Source organism: Trichechus manatus, unplaced genomic scaffold (genome assembly GCF_000243295.1).
Source record: "Trichechus manatus latirostris isolate Lorelei unplaced genomic scaffold, TriManLat1.0 scaffold00008, whole genome shotgun sequence".
NCBI lineage: Eukaryota > Metazoa > Chordata > Mammalia > Sirenia > Trichechidae > Trichechus > Trichechus manatus.
This window is the reverse complement of record NW_004443944.1, coordinates 27,800,423-27,821,678: the sequence shown is the minus strand read 5'-3', so window position 1 is coordinate 27,821,678 and position 21,256 is coordinate 27,800,423.

Below are 21,256 nucleotides of genomic sequence, written 5' to 3'. Positions count from 1 at the left end.
GGGCACGACGACAGCCTCCCACCTTCCAGCGTTTTCCCTGTGCTGCTGGTGCACAGAGGCCCACAGCATCGTCCTCAGCGCCCAGTGGGCACGACGACAGCCTCCCACCTTCCTGCTGGCTAGCAGCACAGGCTTGGCTCCCTGGGGACACCCCATTTGATTTTCTCCTCCTTTCCTTGAGCAGATTGAAGAGTGGGAACAGAAATAGGCTGTTGGATGGGGCGTCAGGGCCGAGAGACTTAATTTCCCAGGAGCCCCTGGTGGCTGAAGCCTGGGCCTCTGAGGTCTGGAGAGGGGTTGTGAGCATAAGAGCAGCAGCCAGCTGGGGTCTCTCTGGGGTTGCATGGAGCTGGATGGTGGCTCAGCCCCCTGTGCCTTCTCCCCAGGTTGGGATCTCCCCAGTGAGAGGAGCAAAGACCAGAATCATGAGAGCCAGGTGCCCTCCACACTTGCTGTGTGACCCTGGGCAGGTCACTCCCCCTCTCTGTTCCTCAGACCCCTCTTTGGTAAAGTGGGGTGCAGTGATGGCTTTAACTCTTCAGACCACTGTGAGGACATGGGAAGCTGTGGAGGTGCTTCCAGAGGGAGTACCCTAGAGCATTTGGGGGTGAGGGCTAGATAGACGAGGTGTGCAAATACATGTGACTGGGCTGGGGCCTATCAATGCAAAGGGAGTCTGTGGGGACTGGTGGCCTCAGACTGGCAGGTTCCCAGCCTTGAAGGCCAGGCCCAGCTCCCGCCAGCGCCACCCTGAGGCAGTCTCTGTACGCCAATGTTGATTAATGGCCACAAAATGCCTGGGCACCAGCAGCCGCCCCACTAGGTGGAATCACCTGTGATTTATGGGATTGGGGCCCGCAGGGAGCAATTGTCTGTGCTCAGAGAAGCCTCAGAAAAATGGGTCAACACAGGGCGGGGCCTGGATGGAGGCAGCCCCCAGCCAAGTGGAAGGATGTCAGAGACTGGCTCCTCTGGCCCACTGTCCTGGTGGGGAAACGGAGGACTGTGGAGGGCAGGTGACATGTCCGGGGCTGCTCAGCAGAGGGATTCCTCAGTGTCAGGGCTTGTTACCTTGCCTCTTGCAGCCTGGGACAGCCACGCCCAGAGCAGCCTGACGCACACTTTCTGCACCCCTGCCATTTGCCAGCAGAGGCTTTTCCTCTGATGGCAGCAGAGAGGCTTGTTCTGAAATCCAGAGTGAGTTCCTGGTGCTGGGAGGTACTTCAGACTTCAGGGTAGCCAGGAAAGGCCTCTCAGAGGAGGTGACATCTGTGCTAAGCTCTGAAGGACGGGAAGGAGCCAGCTGACTGAACGCTTGGGGAGAGGTGGGGGGACAGGTTGGGGGGCCAACAAGGGCCTGAACTCAAGTGGTGGGGGTTGTTAGGTGCCGTTGAGTCGATTCCGACTCATGGCGACCCCATGTGACAGAGTAGAACTGCCTCATAGGGTTTCGTAGGCTTTAATCTTTATGGGAGCAGATCACCAGGTCTTTTCTTCTGCGGAATCACTGAGGGGGTTTGAACTACTGACCTTTTGATTAGCAGCCAAGCGCTTAACTCTTGCACCACCAGGGCTCCTTGAGCTGAGGTAGGACAGGCCAGTATGTTCATGGAGGAGCGAGGAGGGCAGTGTGGCTGGAGGAGCTGAGTGAGGGGAAGGGGAGGAGCTGATCAGACCCCAGCCCGTGGCTTGGATCTTTTCCTAACTGCACTGGGAGCCTCTGGAGGTGGGTGAGCAGCTCTGTTTGCCTTTTACAAAGACACCGCCCCCTCCTGGCCTCTGTGGGAAAGTGAATTGGAGGGGCGCGCCTAACAACAGGCAGTCTGCAGGGTGGCCACTGCAGACATCCTGGTGAGAGACAACTGTGACTTGGACCCGGGGTGGCCAAGGGGGACCCTAACCCTGGGAGCTGGTATTTGTCCCTGGGATTTTAGTTTGAGCCTCTCATCCTCACCCTCCGGGCAGTGACCACTTCTAAAGAATTGAACCTCATTCCCATCCGTGATCCCCTTGATGCCCCACAGCCAGGCCCAGGAGCCCCGTTTCATAGAGGCGACACCACATCAGAGCAGCTTGGTGACTTGCTGAAGGTCACCCAGCTTGGAAGGTGGAGAGCTGGGATAGGAAGCCAGGCTTCTGGGTTCCCACCACTGTTTAATGCCTCACCCGCCCCCTGTCTGCCACCAAGGTCAAGGCTGCACCTCCTCAAGAGAATGCATCAGATTTTTCAAGGCTGCCAGGAGCCCCCTGTCGGGCAGATTTAAATCGTATCTGTGTGTGTGTGTGTGTGTGTGTGTGTGTGTGCATGTGTGTGTACACGCGTGTGTGCTCCACTCAGCAGGAAATTTGGGACAGGAGCAGCTTGGGTGCTTGTCTGGGCTTTCTCCTTGCTGGGAAACCAGGCCAGAGCTAGAGGGGCCCCAGCAGCGCTGCCGCAGCCCCGCCCTCTCCCTGGCATTCAGATGCCTGCTGGCAAGGGCACTGGGGGGCTGTGAGTGGCTGCTGACATACATTGTCTCTGGGCTACTTCATGTCTCTGCCTTCAACAGAGGGCCGCCTGTGGGGCAGAGGGAGTACTATAGCCGGAATCCGCCTGCCTGCAGTTCCAGCCACCATGGGTGTGGGGGAGTCCTGTTCACCTTGCTGGGGGGAGCCTTGGAGAGTGCGCTGGGAGATGGGACCTCCTTGGAGCTTGGAGCAGTGCACTGGGAGATGGGACCCTGGGTTTTCTGGGTGACTTGCAGTAAGTCAGGTCCCTCTCTGGTTCTTAGTTCCCCATCTGGACAGTAGAGGTCGGGTGAGATAGATCCGGTAATTTCAAAGGATCATTGTCTGAATCTCAGCTCCCTGCTTCACTAACTGTGTGATTTTGGACAACTAACTTCACCTTTCTGAGCCTCAGAAGGTTTGTCTATATTCTTATACCAATTTTGGTACCCACTTTACAGGGATGCCATGAGTAGAAGCAGGTAGGCTCTTGGCAGATGAGGCACACAGCAAGCCCCCAATCAAAGTTAGCCTTCTGAATAATAACAAACCCACAATCTAACATAATAGCTGACCTTCAGGGTCCTCTATGTGCCATGTACTGTGTCTGCATTCACAATCCACGTTCACTCTTGACTACAGAGTCGTGAGCTCAGTATGGCTATTGTCCCCAAGTTATATCTGAGGGAACTGAGGCACAGAGAGGGGAAGGCCTACCTGAAATCACACTGCTGGGAAGTGTGGACCCTGAAGTTCAGAGCCAGAGCGTTGTCTCCAAGGCAAGGCCCTGGTCATCTTCCCTCCTGAATTCCTAGCCACCAGCCCTGGGCCTCGTGCAGAGAAGACTTGCAAGTGTTTGCCAAGGGGGACCCAGTCTTGAGAGGCCACTGGAACATTTCAGCACCGTGGACAGCACCCACTGGCCTGCGGCCAGAGGCTGAGAGGAGGTAACGGCCTCAGCTCTGCCTGTGGCCCTGGGTGTCAGGTCCTTTTGAGTCGGCTGGGACGTTCCACCTCATCCTCACTGTGTGGAGGCATCAGGGCTCAGGATGAGCCAACAAAACCAAAGGTCCATCCCTTCCCCTGGCACAGTGAGGCCAATGGATGCCGAGTCCTTTCTCCTGGAAGGGGAGGAGCTCAGGCGCCCGCTTCCAGGTCCCAGCGTCACCACACCCCCATCCTAGGCTCTGGTGTCACCATGGCAACGGGCTTGCACTCTCCAAGACCTGGTTCCAGGAACCAACCCTGGGCTGACTTGGCCTTGGGAAGCCCAGGAGGTATGTTTGAAGGGCTCTGCTCTTCCTCGTGCCCACTGTACAAATAATGAAAAGCAAGGCCCAGAGAAAGGAAGGCTGGATATTCTAGCTGGAAGGTTACTAGGAATCAGCTGGCCCTACTGCTCCATTATACAGATGAGAAAACTGAGACGAAGGGCCTTCCTCAGAGAGACTTTGCCTTGACCACTCTGTCTAGATTAGGTAACCCCTGCAGTTGTCTCCCAGAGGAATTGCTTCTTTTTCTTCTCTACACCTACCATAATTTGAAAGTATGTGTTGTTTGGCTAGGGCCATTTGTTTATGGTCATATCCCAGGGCCTGGTGTACACCATGGTGGTTAGAGTGTGGACTCTGGGGCCAGTTGGCCTGGGTTCAAATCCCAACTCTGCCAATTACCAGATTTGGGACACTGAACAGGTCAGTTTACCTCTCTGAGCCTCGTTTTCTTCATCTGTGAAGCAGGGAGAATGATAGCACCTGCCTTATAGGGTTGTTTGAAGATTTGCTCAGATCAGAGTATACAAGTACCAAGCCTTGCACGTGACAAGTGCGCAACCAATGTCAGCTGTTACTATTTTCACCGGTTAGTGAGTGCTCAATAAATATTTGTTGATTGAATGAGCAGAAGATACATCCAGCCCCGCCAGAAGGGCTTCCTTTGGGACATCAGGAGCAGAGTGTCCTGATCGTATTTTTTATTCATTTCAGCAGACTTTTATTCTTCACCTAATTTGTCAGAGTGTCTTGAAATTTAGCATGCATTGGAATCTCTTGGAGGGACAACAATGTCAATTTCTGGCCCCACCTAGACCTCTAAGATCTGAGCCCCTGTGGGCAAAGTCCAGGGTCTGCATCATTAGCAAGCACCCAATGCTTGTCAGTGGGCAGAGGCTGTTGGAGTTGCCTCAGGGGTTCAGGGATGAACTATCCTGCAGCCAAGGAGCTTTCAGTGCTGATGAGACAGCCCTGTTCACCCTCAGCAGGACCTTGGGCCCAGCTGGACCAGCACTGGAAGCCTGAGCAAGATGCTGGCACACAGAGGAGGGAGGAGCAAACCCCAGAGAAGAGCCATCTGAGTAGGCTTCATGGTGGTGGTGTTGTTTTTTTATTTTTTTCCATACAAAAATTTATACATACATTGTTATGTGACCCTAATTGCTCTCCCCATACTGTGACAGCACATTCTTCCTTTCCACCCCCGATTCCCCATGTCCATTCAACCAGCTCCTAACCTTCTCTGCCTTCTCATCTCACCTCCGGACAGAAGCTGCCTGTTTAGTTTCTTGTGTCTACTTGAGCTAAGAGGCACACTCCTCACGAGTATCACCTTATGTCCCATAGTCCAGTCCAAGCCCTGTCTGAAGAGTTGGCCTCGGAAATTGTTTTAGTTCTGGGCTGACAGAGAATCCAGGGGCCATGCTTTCTGGGGTTCCTCTAGTCTCAGTGAGGCCATTAAGTCTGGTCTTCTTACTAGAATTTGAGTTCTGCACCCCACCTTTCTCCTGCTTCATTCTGGACTCTCTGTTGTGTTCCCTGTCAGGGCAGTCATTGGTGGTAGCCGGGCACCATCTAGTTCTTCTGGTCTCAGGCTGATGAAGTCTTTGATATGTGTGGCCCTTTCTGTCTCTTGGACTAATACTTTCCTTGTGTCTTTGGTGTTCTTCATTCTCCTTTACTCCAGGTGGTTGGGACCAATTGATGCATCTTAGATGGCCGCTTGGAAGCTTTTAAGACCCCAGATGCCACTCGAGGTGGTGATATTTTAACCAGGCCTTGAGTGTGGAGAATTTTGCCCAGATGAGATTGGCAGATGGCGTTGAGGATGGGGGAACCGCACAAAGTGGTGGAGGCAGGAAAAACAGATTGTGCCTAGTGTGTGGTGTAGATGAGCTAGTAGGTAATATATGAGGTTTATCTGGATTGGAGCCCCGGTGGTGCAGTGGTTAAAGCACTTGGCTGCTGACCGAAAGATTGGCGGTTCGAACCCACCAGCCATTCCACCATGTGGCAGTCTGCTTCCATAAAGATTTACAGCCTTGGAAACCCTATGGTGGCAGTTCTGCTCTGTCCTGCAGGGTCGCTACGAGTCAGAATCTGCTTGAGGGTAGCGGGTTATCTGGATTGTCAGAGGCCTTGAGTTCCATGTCTTATACAAGTCCCTTTATTTCCTTTCTGTTTCTTTCTATCACATGAGGGTTTTGGGACCCATTTGCCCACCTCTAGCTCTCCGCACTACCCCACCCCTGGCCCCAGCTCTTTCCCGTCCACTTCTGTCCTCTTAAAACTCACCGATATCTAACCTTGAAGTCTTTTCCCTATGAAATGGATCCATGCCAAAGTCCTAGCGACAAGAAGTGGTTGGGTTATGGTTGAGATGAGTGTCCTGGCATTTAGGGGGGGTTTGTCTTGTAACAGGGGCTTTCAGTACCTGAGCCCAAGGCAGAGACTCTAATGGTGGAAATTCTGGCAGCACAGCAGGGAAGTTTGCTAAGTCCTCCACTCTAGAGCATGTGGTGTTGGCAGCTTCCAGTCTTTCCCTCCTTTCTTAAGCCTTTCTTCTGCTTATCCCTGTGCTGGGCGCTATCCCTGCCCTCGGAGTGCTCTGTCTGGGGGTGGGGAGTAGGTGTGTTGGTGCAGGATTCACAGAGCTCCTGGGGGTGGGTCCTCAAGGGCAGGACTGAGTCTGGTCCATCTCCATCCAGCTTCCCAGCCCCCAGTCAGGTCTTGGCCCCAGAGAGTCCTTTAGGGGAGGCCTGACCCCTGTGCCTGTGGGTTTGACAGAGGTATAATCAGGCAAGAACCAAGGCTATCAGCCCTCAGAGGGAGGAAAGATGAATTGTCAAGTATGTGCAGAAGGGACAGTGAAAGAAGGGTCGGGGGTAGATGGGGCCAGATCATAGGGGCAGCAAGCACCAGCTGCAGCCCAGGCTGAGAGAATCCAGTTGTCATCTGTTTGTTCATTTGTTCATTCATGTATGCATTCATTCAGCTAATATTTGTTGAGCACCTACCATGGGCTAGGCCTTGTGCTGGCCGTGGGGTGCTGTGGAGAATGAGATAGACGTAGCGCCTGCCCACACAGACCTCGTGGTTAGGGTTTGAATCCTGACACTGCCGTGGGAAAGCTGTAGGACCCTGATTCCAAGTGGTGGAAAATCTCTAAATAACAGGATGGAAATTTATTTCTCTCCTACATAAGAGTCTGCATAGCTGAGTCAGGGCTGGATTGGTGGCTCCATGTTCATCAGGAACCCAGACTTCTCGATCTTGTTACTCTGTATTCCTTATAATGCAGCTTCACCTCATGATTCATTACCACTGCTCCAACTCCAGCCATCACATCCACCATTCCAGGCAGCAGGAAGGAGAAAAGGGCACAGCCCTTCCCTCTTCCCAGAAGTTACACATGTGACTTCTGCTTTCAACCTTCTACCAAGGACTTGGCCATATGGCAGCACTTAGCTGCAGAGGAGGCTGGGAAATTAGACTTTATTCTGGATGTCCAAGTGCCTAGCTAAAATTCAGGAGTTCAATTACTAAAGAAGAAGGAGAGAAGAGATACTGGGGGACGAGTAGCAGTGTCTGCTCTACTCTGTTTTCTTCATGTGATTGGAGATTGTTACTCTTCATTCATTCACCCAACAAATATTTAGTGCATGCTTATTATGCATGGCCGCCGTTTTGGGTGCTGGGTCAGCTGTGAACAAGCAAACTCCTTGCTGTCATGGAGCCTATTTTCTAGAAGGGGAGACAAACAACAAATAAATAATGTCAAGTAGCGAAAAGAGTTACAATGAAAAACACCAGGGTAAAGGGACAGAGAGCAACGAGGATGTACCATTTTAGACGTGTCGGCCTGAAGGGGGATGTTTGAACAATGACCTGAATGAAGTAAGCGGCAAGGCATTAGCTGAAGGGGGTTCCAAGCCGAGGAAACAGGAAGTACAAAGGCCCTGAGGCAGGAGTGTGCCTGGCATGTTAGAGAACCAGTGAGGAGGCCAGAGTGGCTGCAATACCTTTTCATTGGTCATTGTGAGGGTAAAAAGGGAGGATGGGTATAAAGTGTCCACCGTTCATTCTGGCACATAGTAAGTGTTCAACAGATAATGTGCCCATATGTCACAGTTTGCCCTGGAGAGTTCTGGAGTAATTCTTTTTTTTTTTTAATTGTTGTAGTTTAAATGAAGTTTATATTTCAGGTTAGTCCCCTATACAAAAATTTATACATACATTGTTATGTGACCCTAATTGCTCTCCCCATACTGTGACAGCACACTCCTCCTTTCCACCCCTGATTTCCCATGTCCATTCAACCAGCTCCTGACCCTCTCCTGCCTTCTCATCTCACCTCCAGACAGAAGCTGCCGTTTTAGTCTCCTGTATCTACTTGAGCTAAGAGACACACTCCTCAAGAGTATCACTCCATGTCCCACAGTCCAGTCCGATCTCTGTCTGAAGAGTTGGCCTTGGAAATTGTTTTAGTTCTGGGCTGATAGAGCATCCAGGGGCCATGCTTTCTGGGTTCCTCCAGTCTCAGTCAGACCATTAAGTCTGGTCTTCTTACTAGAATTTGAGTTTTGCACCCCACCTTTCTCCTGCTCCATCAGGAACTCTCTGTTGTGTTCCCTGTCAGGGCGGTCATTGGTGGTAGCCAGGCACCATCTAGTTCTTCTGGTCTCAGGCTGATGAAGTCTCTGGTTTACGTGGCCCTTTCTGTCTCTTTGGCTAATACTTTCCTTGTGTCTTTGGTGTTCTTTATTCTCCTTTACTCCAGGTGGTTGGGACCAATTGATGCATCTTAGATGGCCGCTTGGAGTAATTCTTAATAGCTTCCCTTTCAATCTCCAAAGTGTCCCAGATTGGATAATAAAGTGTGTGGTCATTGCATCCATAAATGATAGCTATTTTGGGGGAAGCTAAAGTTGCAGGTATTTCTAGGAAAGCAACATCCCCAGGAGGTGGGTTGCCTTCCCCTCACCGACGTTCTCCCCACCCTAGCCCACTCTCCTGCACGTGGAGAAACAGCCCCATTGGGCACTGCGTGCTTGCACCAGCCCCCCCCCACCCATCCCCACAGGCTCCCAAGTGTGCAAGTGTGCCAGCATCTCACAGTTGCCACTTTTCAGCCTGTGAGTCCTGGGGGACTGCTTGATTTCCCCAGACATGTTTCTGGAGTAAGTGCCGTGGGGCCAGGAAAGGGATCTGCACAGGGAGGCAGGAGGCCACGTGTGCAGGCCTGGCTTGTCCTCCACGCTCGCTTGACCTTGGGTCTTGCTGGCCCCATCTCCCCTGGGCTCCACTACAGTTTCCCCTTATATGCTGGAGATGTGGACCCCTTGTGGGTGTGGGAGCGCAAAGAAGGTGGTGAATGAGTATCTTAGGAGTCTGTAGGAGGTGGGAGCAAGTGCCAGGGGTGTGGTGAGGGCAGTCCCGCCTGGCAGGGCAGTGGGTAGCCTCCTATGATCTCAGTCACCCGCCCTGGCCCTGATACGCTGTCCCTTCCTATCCCTAGCACCTGCCTCAGCCTGACCCTCCTCCTTTACCACCTTTGACCCTCCTGAGACTCAGAGGTCAGCTTCCTCAGATATCTGAATTTGCAGGTGCTTAATAAAAACGTGTGCTTCACTTTCCTTGTCTGCAAAATGTGCCTGATGGTGCTCACCTGTCATTGCCTTTGGGAGAATCAGATGACACATGGCGTCAAGGGGTTTGCCCACTGTACTAGGCCAGCAGGTGGGGAGGAGGTGGGTGGTGACACCCCTTTCTTCCTGCAAGTGCTGGCGCAGGCCTCTGCACACAGCAGTGATTACTAAGTGCTTCCCAGCAGCAGATGGCAGGGAGGTGGCGTGTGCTGCGGGTGCTAACCAGACTGGCCCTGTCCCCCTTTGCAGAGGCTGGAGGGGACTCACTCACTGCCAGAAGGGCTGCCCCCTCCGCCGGGCCTCTTCCCCTTTGGGCTGAGAGGTCTCTGCTGCACCCAGAAGCTGGTTTTAAGTGCTAGGTTTGGAGGTGTGACTATCCCTGCCTACAGGACAACCCCATGTTGCCTGTCACTTGGCAGTACCATGGGTCCCAAACTACTCTGGAATCCTGATAGCCTGAGGATCAGATGGCAGACCCTTGCAGCTCGATTGTTGGCAGGACCAAGATAGAGCTAAGTTTTAATCCTAGCTCCAGTGGTTGCTGGCTGTCTGATCTTAGGCAGGTGACTTCCCCTCTTGGAACAGCTGGTTCTTTGTGTGTAAAATGGGGTAATCGGAGAGCCTGTTCCCGGAGTTGTTGGGGGGCACATGCACCTGCTGCTGCCACTCTGGGGGTTGCGATTATCTTCATGCCGACTCTGCCAGGTTGGCAACGCCTGGCATGTTGTAAGTAGTTGGTAAATGGTGGATCCCCTACAAGACAGTAGGGCAGATGCTAGATCTCATTCTTCCATTCATTCAACAAATATTTATTGAATACTAGCTATGTCCAGTCACTGTGCTGGGGGATGCAGATACATCAGTAAGAAAAGAGACAATGTTTTCCCCCAGAGCTTACTTTAGGAGTGAGGGCTGATACTATACCAACCAGTATGTATGATGTACTGCAGTGACAAATGGCAATAAATGCTAAAAGGCAAAATAAAGCAGGGCAAAGGGATATAGAGTGAGGGCAGGATTAGACAGGATGGTCCGGGAAGGCCTCTCTGAGGAGGCAACATTTGAAAGAGACTTCAAGGACGTGAGGGAGGGAGCCACGTGGATATCTGGAAAGAATGCTCCTGGTGGAGGAAATAGCAAGTGCAAAGGGCCTGGGGTAAGAGCAGGTTGTGACTAAAGAACAACTGAGGCCAGTGTGGAGGGAATGGAGGGCATGTCAGAGAGGTGGTGGGAGGTGAGGTAGGAGGGCGCCTGGACTCTAGATTGTGTAGAGCCCTGTAAGCCCTGGCGAGGACTTTGGCTTTTACTCTGAATGAGATGGGAGCCACATGAGGGCTTTGAGTAGAGAACTGACTTGTGTCTTAACAGGACCTGCTGGCTGCTGTGTGAGGACCAGGCTGAGGGGTCAAGAGTAGAGGCAGGGAGGCCAGTGGGGAGGCTGTCTCTCTAAACCGGGAGAGAGAGGCTGGGACCAGGGTAGCAGAGGTGGAGGTGGTGAGAGACGAGTAGATTCTGGAGATGTTTGGAAGGTAGGGCCAACAGCGTTTCCAGATGGGTGGAATGTGGGGTGAGAGAGAGAGGAGTCCAGGAAGACTCCGGGCTTTTTGGTTTGGAAAAAAGACTGGAGTCGCCATCAGCTGAGACAGGGAAAGCTGCAGGAGGGGCAGGCCAGGGAGAAGATCGGAAGATGGTGACAATTTCCAACTATCCTGTAGACCTCCGAGTGGGGTTGTCGAGTGGGCAGTGCTGAGTGAAGGATCTGGACATGTCAGTAAGGGTGTGACAGCCAGGAGGCTGGATGAGGCCCCTGGGGAATGTTGGCAGAGAAGGGCCTGAGCCCAGGGACCCTCATGGTCACTTCAGGGAGTAGAGTTCAGGGGACAGGAAACATGTCTGGTCAACTAAAAATCAGGCTGTGGGTCTGAGTTATAAATGTAACATGAAGACATAACAGAGTGACACCTTTTCTGTCATAAAAACCATTGGAGGGGCCATGAAAATGAGTGGGTAGGCAGTCAGGAGGCCAGGGTTCCGTGCTGGCCCCCCATGCCTGCTGTGTGGCCTTGATCAGGTACCTATCCTCTCTGGGCCCTGCTTTCTTTTTGCGGATCTTGACTCTGACTCTCTGACAGAGGTGCTGGGGCAGCCAGCGGAGGCTCATAGGGCCCAAAAGGGTGGAAGAGGAGGAGGAGGGCTGGCAGGGGTCCTGGTGCGCTCAGTGCTGGACTGCTGAACCGCTTCCCTGGAGGAGTTTGCAGACAGAGCAGCCGCAGCTCAGAGAGAGGAGGGACTCATGCAGACCCCCCCCTTCCAATGGCCTGCTGGGATGACTGAGAAGGGGGGCGGCTCTTACAGGAGTCACGGTGACCTCAGGCTGGGCCTTTGTCGCAGCAGAGCAGCTGAGCCAGCGTCTGGGCTGGGCTTGGCTGTACTTCCTGGGTCTGGCTAGCGAGAGGAGGCCCCTTCTGCCCTCCTCCCCAGTCCCGTAGCCTTTCTCTGCTGCTGACCTTTCCGGAACATTTTTTGTTTCTACCATAGATGACAGAAGTGTTTCCCATAAGCACCTGATCACAGAACTCAGCATGTGCAGCCACAAAGGGTACAAGAGCTCATTGTACAGCTGACGAATATTAGGCCTCAGATGGGAGGGTGACTTGCCCTTGGTCACAGGAGCTGAGGCAGAGCTGGGGATTGAACCTGGACCTGCCAGTTAGCCATTCAGAACTTGGTTTGCCCCACTTCCCCACCATCACCAGACCACCTTTCGTGTCCTTTTTGTTTCTACAGTTGTCAAGGGTCAATGGGAGAAAGCAAGCAGACTCTTGAGGCAGGTCCAAGCCAGTTTGCCACTTAACTGCTGTGTGACCTTAGGTGAGCCACTCAACCTCTCTGAGTCTACCAGATGGGCATAATGACGACAACCTGCCAAGGTAGTGGCAAGGAGCAAACTGGGCACCGTGTGGAATTGGATGGACAAGAAGTCCTTGGGCTGATGGGTATCTTGGTTCTCCAGCGGAAGAGGAGATGCCCGGAGCATAAGTGAAAGTAATGCCGAGAGCATCCTCACTTAATATTTCCAGGGGAAGCTCAGAGTCACACAAACTGCACACAGAATTTGTCTCAGGGCCAGAATACCCGATGCCTGGGAGACCCAAGAGTCCTGCCACCTCCTCAGTGACGCAGGCTAGTTGGGAGCCAGCCCCAGCAAGAGCTGCCTCTCCACCGTGTGAGTACCGTCACCTGGACTTGGCAGCCCAGGTGTCCAGCAAGCTAGCTGGTAACCCGAGTGCAGCTTGGAGTAGCTGTATCTGCCCCCAACACCCCATCTTACATCCTCTTTCTAGCTACACATCTCAAATGCATTGACCATCCTCATTGGCTCCATTTACTCCTTAACAATCAACCAATTGCCATCTGCCTTCTGTCCCCACCTCTGCCCTTAGCTACCTCCTCTTCCCAGTCACTTCTCAGGAGTGGTAACTGCCCTCACTGCCTCCATTTACACCTTAACTCACTGCTTCTGGCTTTTGTTTCTGCATCTGCCCCTGCTCTCTCCTCCTCTTCGCGTGTTGATGATGCTAACTGACTCCATGTGTTCCTCACCCCACACCTCTCCACAGTCACTGTTATCACCAAGGCCACCCGGACCTCCTGTTGTCCTCCCGATGGCCACATCTCAGTCCTCATCCCCCTTGGGCTCTGGGCAGCGGCACAGGCCCCTGACCTCTCCCTTCTCCATGGGGTATGGTGTCCATGGCCTGCTGGTCCTCTGATATCCCCTCTGCCTCTCTGGCTGCTCCATGCCACCGCCTTGGCTGGCTCCTCTCCTCCGTTGATCCTCTAAATGCTGGCGTTTATCAAGGCTCTGTTCTGGCCACCTTCTCTCCTCAGGCCACACCCTCTCCAGGGAACTCATCACCTCCCCCTGCTTCACTGACCTTTGAACACTCAAAATTCCCAAACCCCCAGCTCCATCCCTGACCTTTCCCCGGAGCTCCAGACCCATGCGGAGCTCCAGACCCATGCATCTGACTCTCTCCTGGATGGCATCCCTGATCTCCCAGAAGTACCTCCTGCTCAGCATGTCCAAAATGACCTCACCTTTGCTCGCAGGCCTGCCCCGCCTCTATGTTCCCCTGACTGGTGAGTGGCACCATTGTCCTCTGGAGTGGACCCTGGTGGCTCTACCCCAGCATCCACTACCCCCTGCCAGCCTTTTGAAAAAATAGCTTGGAGGTGGAAGTTGTGGATTTAATGTAAATGGATAAAAGTGTGTGATAGATTCTTGTGGTTCTGCCAATTCATTTAATACAATAATTTTTTTAAAAAATCAGCTTTGTTGAGGTATAGTGTACATACCTTAAAATTCACTGATTTTAAGTATTCCATTTGATAAGTTTTAATAAATTGCAATCATCACTGCAGTCCACAAGTTCCCTTGTGCCCGTATGCAGTCATTCCCCACTCCCACCCCAGGCCCCAAGCAACCATTGATCAGCTTTCTATCTCTTGTTGTTGTCGTTTGCTGCTGTAGAGTGAGCTCCGACTCGTGGAGACCTTATTATAACAGAACAAAATGTTACCTGGTCCTGTGCCATCTTCATGATCATTGGTAGGTTTGAGGCCGTTGTTGTGACTGTTTCTGTCTCTATAGTTTTGCCTTTCTAGAAATTTTGTATAAGTGGAAACATGCAATATGTAGACTTTGTGTCTAGCTTCTTCCACTCAGCATAATGTTTCAGATGTTCCTCTGTGTTGTTGCATGTGTCACTACTTTATACCTTTTTAGTGCTGAGTAATGTTTCATTGTATGGATACACTACATTTGTTTATCTCTTCACTGGCTGATGGGCATTTGGATTGTTTCCAGTTTGGGCTATTATGAATAATGCTGCTGTGAACATTTGCATACAGGCCTTTGTGGGAGCGTCTGTTTTCGTTTCTCTTGCATAACCTCCCTTTTCCCATTGCACCAGACCCGCATTTCCACTGGGGAGCCATGCAGTTCCAGGGAAACTGACTTTACCCACCCCCACCACCCAGGGATAGAGTACATGACCCAGTCCAAGCCAGTTGTGTGTTCCATCCCCCAGGCACAATGATTGGTTCCTAGATGGGCATGTGATATAAGCCAGTGCAATCAGATTGATTCTTAGAGCTTGAGGTGGAACAGCAGTCTTTTCTCATGCTCCTGATGGTGTAGTTTCTCTGGAACACCTGCAGCCATTTTGTGCGCATGAGGGAAGCCAGCTTTAGAATGTAGCTGACACATAGAGGAGGGCAAGGCTGAGAAGACAGGGAACCAGAGATGGGATCCTAATTAAACTGTGCCTAAAGTCCACCACAATTTTGGACTTTTTCAGTTATATGAACTAATCAGTTCACTTTATTGTTAAAGCCAGCTTGAGATAGCTTTTTTGTTGTTATTGTTCTGTATTGCTAGAGTCCACAGGTCAGCAAATTACTGCCCACAGGCAACCTATTTTTGTACATAAAATGTTATTGAACACAGCCACACCCGTTCATTTACATATTGATTATGGCTGCTTTGGAGGGCTGTGTGGCCTGCAAGCCTAAAATATTTACCATCTGGTCTTAGACAGTTCTCTAGAGAAGCAAAACCAGTGAAGCATATTTATATATAGAGAGAGATTTATCTCAAGGAAATGGCTCACACAGTTGTAGAGGCTGGCAAGTCCCAAGTCCGTGGGTCAGACATCAGGTTGGAGGCCCCTCCTGACTCACATAGCTGCAGGGGCTGATGAACCTACTATCGGCTGGTAAGATGGCAGGCTGCTGGCTCACAGGCTGTGGAGGCCAGCGAATCCCAAGATCATCAGGCAATATGGCAGGCTTGCTGGCTCAAGTCCCAAGACCCAGAGGTCACATGGTGATGAGCTGGATGCAGGATCCAGAGCAGGCAAGAGAGATTTGCCAGAACATTCATATATATGTATATATATATATATATAGGACGCAAGCCACATCCCCAAGGAAACTCCCCCTACAACTGATTGGCTGATGATATCAGATCACATCATGGAGGATGACTACTTTATTACATAACTGCCAAACTACATCATTATATAACTGCCAAACCACTGAGAATCATGGCCCAGCCACGTTGACGCATAACCTTAACCATCACATGGTCCTTTAAGGAAAAGTTTGCCCACCCTGGTTATAGCCACAAGCTTGTTGTTGTTGTTATGTGCAGTCAAGTCAATTTCGACTTCTAATGACCTTATGTGACAGAGTAGAACTGCCCCCATAGGCTGTAATCTTTCCAGAAGCAGATCACCAGGTCTTTCTCCTTTGAAGCCACTGGGTGGATTAGAACCGCCAACCTTCCAGTTAGCAGCTGAGCACTTAACTGTTACACTACCAGGGCTCCTTAGTACTCAGTATATCTGCCCTTACCCCCCAGTCACTCTTGATAGAAACCTGGGAGTCATCCCTGACTCTTCCCTCTACCTCATCCGCCTCATCTAATCAGCCCCAAGACTGACTGATTTCTGTTGTCTAAATGTCCTGAATCTGTCTGCATTTCCAGTCCTGTGTGCCCCTCCTGCCTCTCCTTCCCTGAGCACACAAACCAGCCTCCCACCTGTGCTAACTTCCTTGTGATCCCCCAACACGGCATGCTTTGTCCCTCTGTAGGCCTTTGTCCTTGCCACTCCCTCTGCCTCCAGTGCCCTTCCCAGCTTTGTCCACTAATGGACTCCTGTGTATCCTTCAAGACCCAGTCAAAGCCTCACCACCTTTTTTGATATTTCTGTAATTCTCCCAGGCTGAGTCAAGGCTCCCCTCACTCCTTGGGGCTCCCATAGGCCCCTGGGCTTCCTTCCAGGGCAGCTCCGGTCACCCTGGATGCAATGTCAGTTTCCACATCTGCCACCCCCATCAGATTGGGGGTTCCAGGGACACTGACTAATTCATCTCCTTGCCCTCAGCTTGGCTCAGCTTGCAGGCCGTACACAGATCACGGGCTCCAGAAATGTGTGTTTGTAGGGCACAGTGTTCCTGCCTTCTGCTTCTAAGTCACCGTGAGGATGCAGTGGGGCTCAAGTCCAGAAGAGGCTTGAACGTGGAAGCAGATATGCATGAGTGTCCTAGGGCGTGCCTTAACACAGGACCACGAATCGGGTGCTGAGACAACAAACTTGTGTCATAGTTCTGGAGGCTGAGAGTCTGAAATCAAAGTGTCCGGTACGGCCATGCCCTCTGAAGGGAAGAATCCTTGCGTGTTTCTTTTAGCTTCTGGTGGGTTGTCGGCAATCCTGGTGTTCCCAGGCTTACATACGCATCAGTCCAGTCTGCCTCCATCCTCACACGGCGTTCTCCTCTGTGTCTATATCTCTTGTCTTATAAGGACATCAGTCACATTGGATTAGGGCTCACCTTACTCCGTTATGGCCGCATCTTAACTTTCTTATGTCTGCAAAGACCCTGTTCCCAAATAAGGCCACATTCACAGGTATGGGGGTTAGGACTCCACTATATCTTTTTGCTGGACATAATTCATCCCATATGGATAGCTGTGGAACGTCAGGGCTCAGTGTTAATGGGGCAGGGGTGGAAGGACTGGATTACTGGGCTTTTAAGGCCCAAAGTCCCCCAGGCAGGAGGGCCTTCAGGAAGTGCAGAGAACCGCCTCACAGGAAGGACAAAATGAACCATGGCTTGGAGAACGATTCAGAGAAAGGAAAAGTAGGGCAGGTGAGAGCAGGCCATCGCGGCAGGCCCTGAGAGTGTGGAATAGAAATGGAGAGATTACTGGAAATGTCATTAAAATGCAGACCTTCCGTGGCCTCCCAAAGTCAGCGAGCAGAGAGGAGGCCAGATGGCCTGCGAGGGGCCACCAGCTCCCGCCAGAGTTGCTGGCAAGTTTAGGAACTTACAGGACTGGCCTGTTGGAGGATTTAGGGAACATCTGACTTCCAAGTCCTCAACTGGAAATAAATCTGGCAACAGCTGTCTGGATCCTGGGTGAAGGATTCAGGGCAGCCCTGGGCTGGGAGAGGCGGAGCCAGCGCTGCCTCTGCTCCCCGTGAGTCCTGGCCTCCACATCTGAGGACTTAGGGCTGTGGCCACACCGTGCTTCTTCTGGAAGTGCGTGTTGATGAGAATCCAGTGCACAGAAGGACAGGAACTAGTCCCCGCCAGCCTCCCTCATAGGGCTGTAGTGAGGTGCAAAGGAGACAGTGGGTGTGGAAGTGCCTGGCAAACTGTAAAGTGCAATGACACAATGTCAATACCCCCTCCTCCATGAAGCCTTCGTGGACTCCTCCAGCTGAGTCAGTCACCCTGTCCTCGTGGCTGCCACAGACTTGTGTAAACCTCATTCCTGTACCATCTGCTCTATTGAGGATCTTGATGTACAGGGTGGGGTCTGCCTCCCCCATCAGACTGTGAGCTCCTTCGGTGTTGATCTCGTGCCCTTTACATTGGAGTTTGCCAACTATCACTTGAATGACCCTGAAACAGTTAACCGGAGGGTGGTGGCTGCCTCAGTTTATAAAAGCAGGAATTGGGTGGAACATGGTAGAAATCTTTCTGATGAAAGGACACAATGTCTTGTGAATGTAGCTCATACAGTGTGAACAACCTGGAAGTGCAGGCTCGGGCATGTGGGTGGCCACTAGCCACGTGTGGCTATTTAAATTTAAATCAAATCAAATAAAAATTTCAATTCTTCAGTTTCATTAATCACACTTCGAGTGCTTGAAGGCTACCCTATTGGATAGTGCAGATTAGAGCATTTCTATCATTGCAGAAAGTTCTCTTGGACAGCACCCCTCAGTACCTTGAAAGTTCATGTCTATATGTTATCTTAGACCCTGAGAGCTTTAGGGGGACCTTCTGAGATTTCGGGGAGAGAGCTGAGACTCGATGACCAACCTGGGTTTGAGTCCCTGCTTGCCACTTACTCGTTGTGTAGCCTGAAGCGAAATACCTTCCTTCTCCTCACAGAGCCTCAGTGTCCTCGTCTGCAGAATGGGTCGTCATACAGCCATGCAGAGTTATGAGAGTTAGAGGAGAGAGCTTATGTAAAAGGCTCTCAGCTGGTGCTCAGTGGAAGGAGCTGGTATTAGTAACAGGTGTTCCTAGAGCTGTGCGAGAAAGTGAACAGGTGTGGGTCAGAAACCACAGTTCAGCTTTTGGAGGGGAAGCCTCCAGCCCTTGGAGCTTGGAGCTTAACTGCTCATCTCCTCCAAACTGGGGCATGGCATGCTGGGAGCCCATCTAGGTCCTGGGGGCTAGTCTGGGTCAGTGGGTGTGACTGGCTTGGGGAAGTCAGTGAAAAAGGCTAGGCTAACGCTGGTGAGGCTGGGAGCAGCCAGAGCCTGGAGAGCGGGGAAGAGCGCAACCCTACTGAACCCTGGGCAGGAGCAGTAGAACTCCAGAGCCTGCTGATGCTGACGAGGCTTTGCAGTCAAGGTTATCGTGTGTCTCCTCTATGTAGAATTCTCCACTGTCTACCAGCTGACTGGAAGACATTAATAATTATAATATAGGCAGTAATAGCAGCTATATTTATTGGACATTTTCTTTATACCAGCACCATGCTAACAGATGCAATATGTGTATGCATTAACTCCTTGAATCCTTACAACAACCTTTGTAATAGGCATATTATTATTCCCATTTTGCAGACTGAGAACACTGAAGTCATTTGTCCAAGGTCACATAGCTGTGAAGTGATGGAAATGTGATCTGACCCCAGCTCCAGAGCCCATGTTTTGGATAAAGTCCAACCTCCTTAGCGTGGTCCAGAAGGCCCCTGGGGAGCTGGCCTCAGTCTGTCCTTCGACCTTCACCTCCATCACTGCCACAGCAGTCTAGTCAAGTCCCATAGACACCCCAAGTACCTTCGATTATCACTTGACCTGGATTACCTCCTACTTCCTCTCCACCCTCCACAGATTTCTGTTCACATTCAAGACCCAGTTCTGGTGTGAGCATCTTGAGGGCAAGGACTGGATCTAGTTCATTTTTGTGTCATAATGTCCAGCACATGGCTTGGAGCATTGGAAGTCTTGGTAAATTATAAGTGGTGGATTGATGGGTGGATAGATAATGACTGAGGGGTGGTGGGTGGAGTGTATGGATGGTGAGTCAAGGGATGAATAGATTGATAGTGGATGGTTGGCAAAGTGGTGGTGAAATGGGTGTGAGGGTGGATGGATGAGTGGGTAGTGGATAGGTGGGTAGGCAGGTGGGAGCTGTGTGGGGAGGAGCTGAACCTGCTTTGCTGCAGGTAGAGGGCACAAAGGGTGCTGTTGGGAGACCTGGGGAAGGCAGAGCCAACCTAGCATCAGCTGATGCCTGGGCCACCAGGAAGAGGAAGGGGAGGAGGGGCAGTGGGTACTGAGAGTGGGGCCTGCCTGGTGTAGAGATGTCCCATGCATGTGTACACGCAAGGGGATTCTAGTCTGGTTGCTGGAAAGAGAAAATGTCACCAGGTAATGGCGTCAAGTTCCCCTGGAACGTCCATAGTGCCACAATTTCTTCTTGTGATGCAAGGGGCTATTTCAGTCCCTGGAGTCTGTCAGGGAGAGGATGGAAGGGCAGCTGGCCTGTTGCTTCAGGGACGTCCCTGCACAGAGGTAAGAGACACCCCACCACCACCACCACATTGTGGCACGAGAGATTCTCTGGAAGCATCGAGGGGTGGAAAGAGTGTGGTATTTGGCTGAGGAAGAGCTGTGCCCATATCTGCCCACTACATACCAGTTTTATGATCTCAAGCAGGATCCTTTGCCTCTTTGAGCCTCTTTTTCTCATCTGGAAAATAGGGGTACAAATAACTACCCCACAGGTCTGTTGTGAAAACAAAACTGAGATAATATCTATGTTTGTTGAGCACCTACTATGTGCCAGGAGCTTTGGGGTTGGGAATACAGCAGAGGACAAGACCATCATCGTGCCTGCCCTTATGGAGCTCAGGGATAATAAACAATAACACAAAATAATTGCAGCTCCCTAGGTGCCCGGGTTTGAGATAATTCTGGGGAAATCTGGGAGCTGTGTAACCGCCTCTCTGTGAACCTCAGTGACTTCATCTGAGAACTGGCGTCAGTGCAGCCACCTTGCCTGCTGTGAGCTGTAAAGAAGATGTGGGGGTGTAGCAAGCCCCCGGTGCATGGGGGCAGTTGGTAAATGCTACTTTTTAGAACTATTTTTCCATTGCAATTCAACCCCATGAATACTTACTGAGCTGAAAGTTTCCGTGTAAATCCATTTTATAAATTGAATTTTTGTACAACAAATACCATTTTAACTGGGCCTGGGGTGGCAAGTGTGCGGAGTTCATAATTTGAGGAGCCTAAGTTGAATTCTTTTGAAAAGCCCCATTCGGTTTATTTTTTGAGTTGCTGAGGATTTTGACTTTTCAAGCATGCAGAGTGAGGAAATCATTCTTTCTCATTTATTCTAACGTATTTTGAAAAGATCCTTCTGGCTGCTGTACAAGATGGAATGACGAGTCAGCAGGGCACCCAGGGAGGAGGCTGGTATGGTGATCTGGACCAAAGATGGTGGTGCCCTGACAGGGGCGACTCTGGGGATAAAGAAAAGGGATTTGAGGTATGTTTAGGAGAGTTAGTATGGTGAAAGGATATAACCCCGATGCCCACCTTTCCTGACTTTAAACCATGCAGTACTCCCTTGTTCTCTTCGAAAGGCTGCCTCTTGATCTATTTACAGGTTCCTCATGAGCACAACTAAGTGTTCTGGAATTCCCATTCTTCGCAATGTTATCCATTTGTTATGATCCACACAGTCAAATGCCTTTGCATAGTCAATAAAACACAGGTAAACATCTTTCTGGTATTCTCTGCTTTCAGC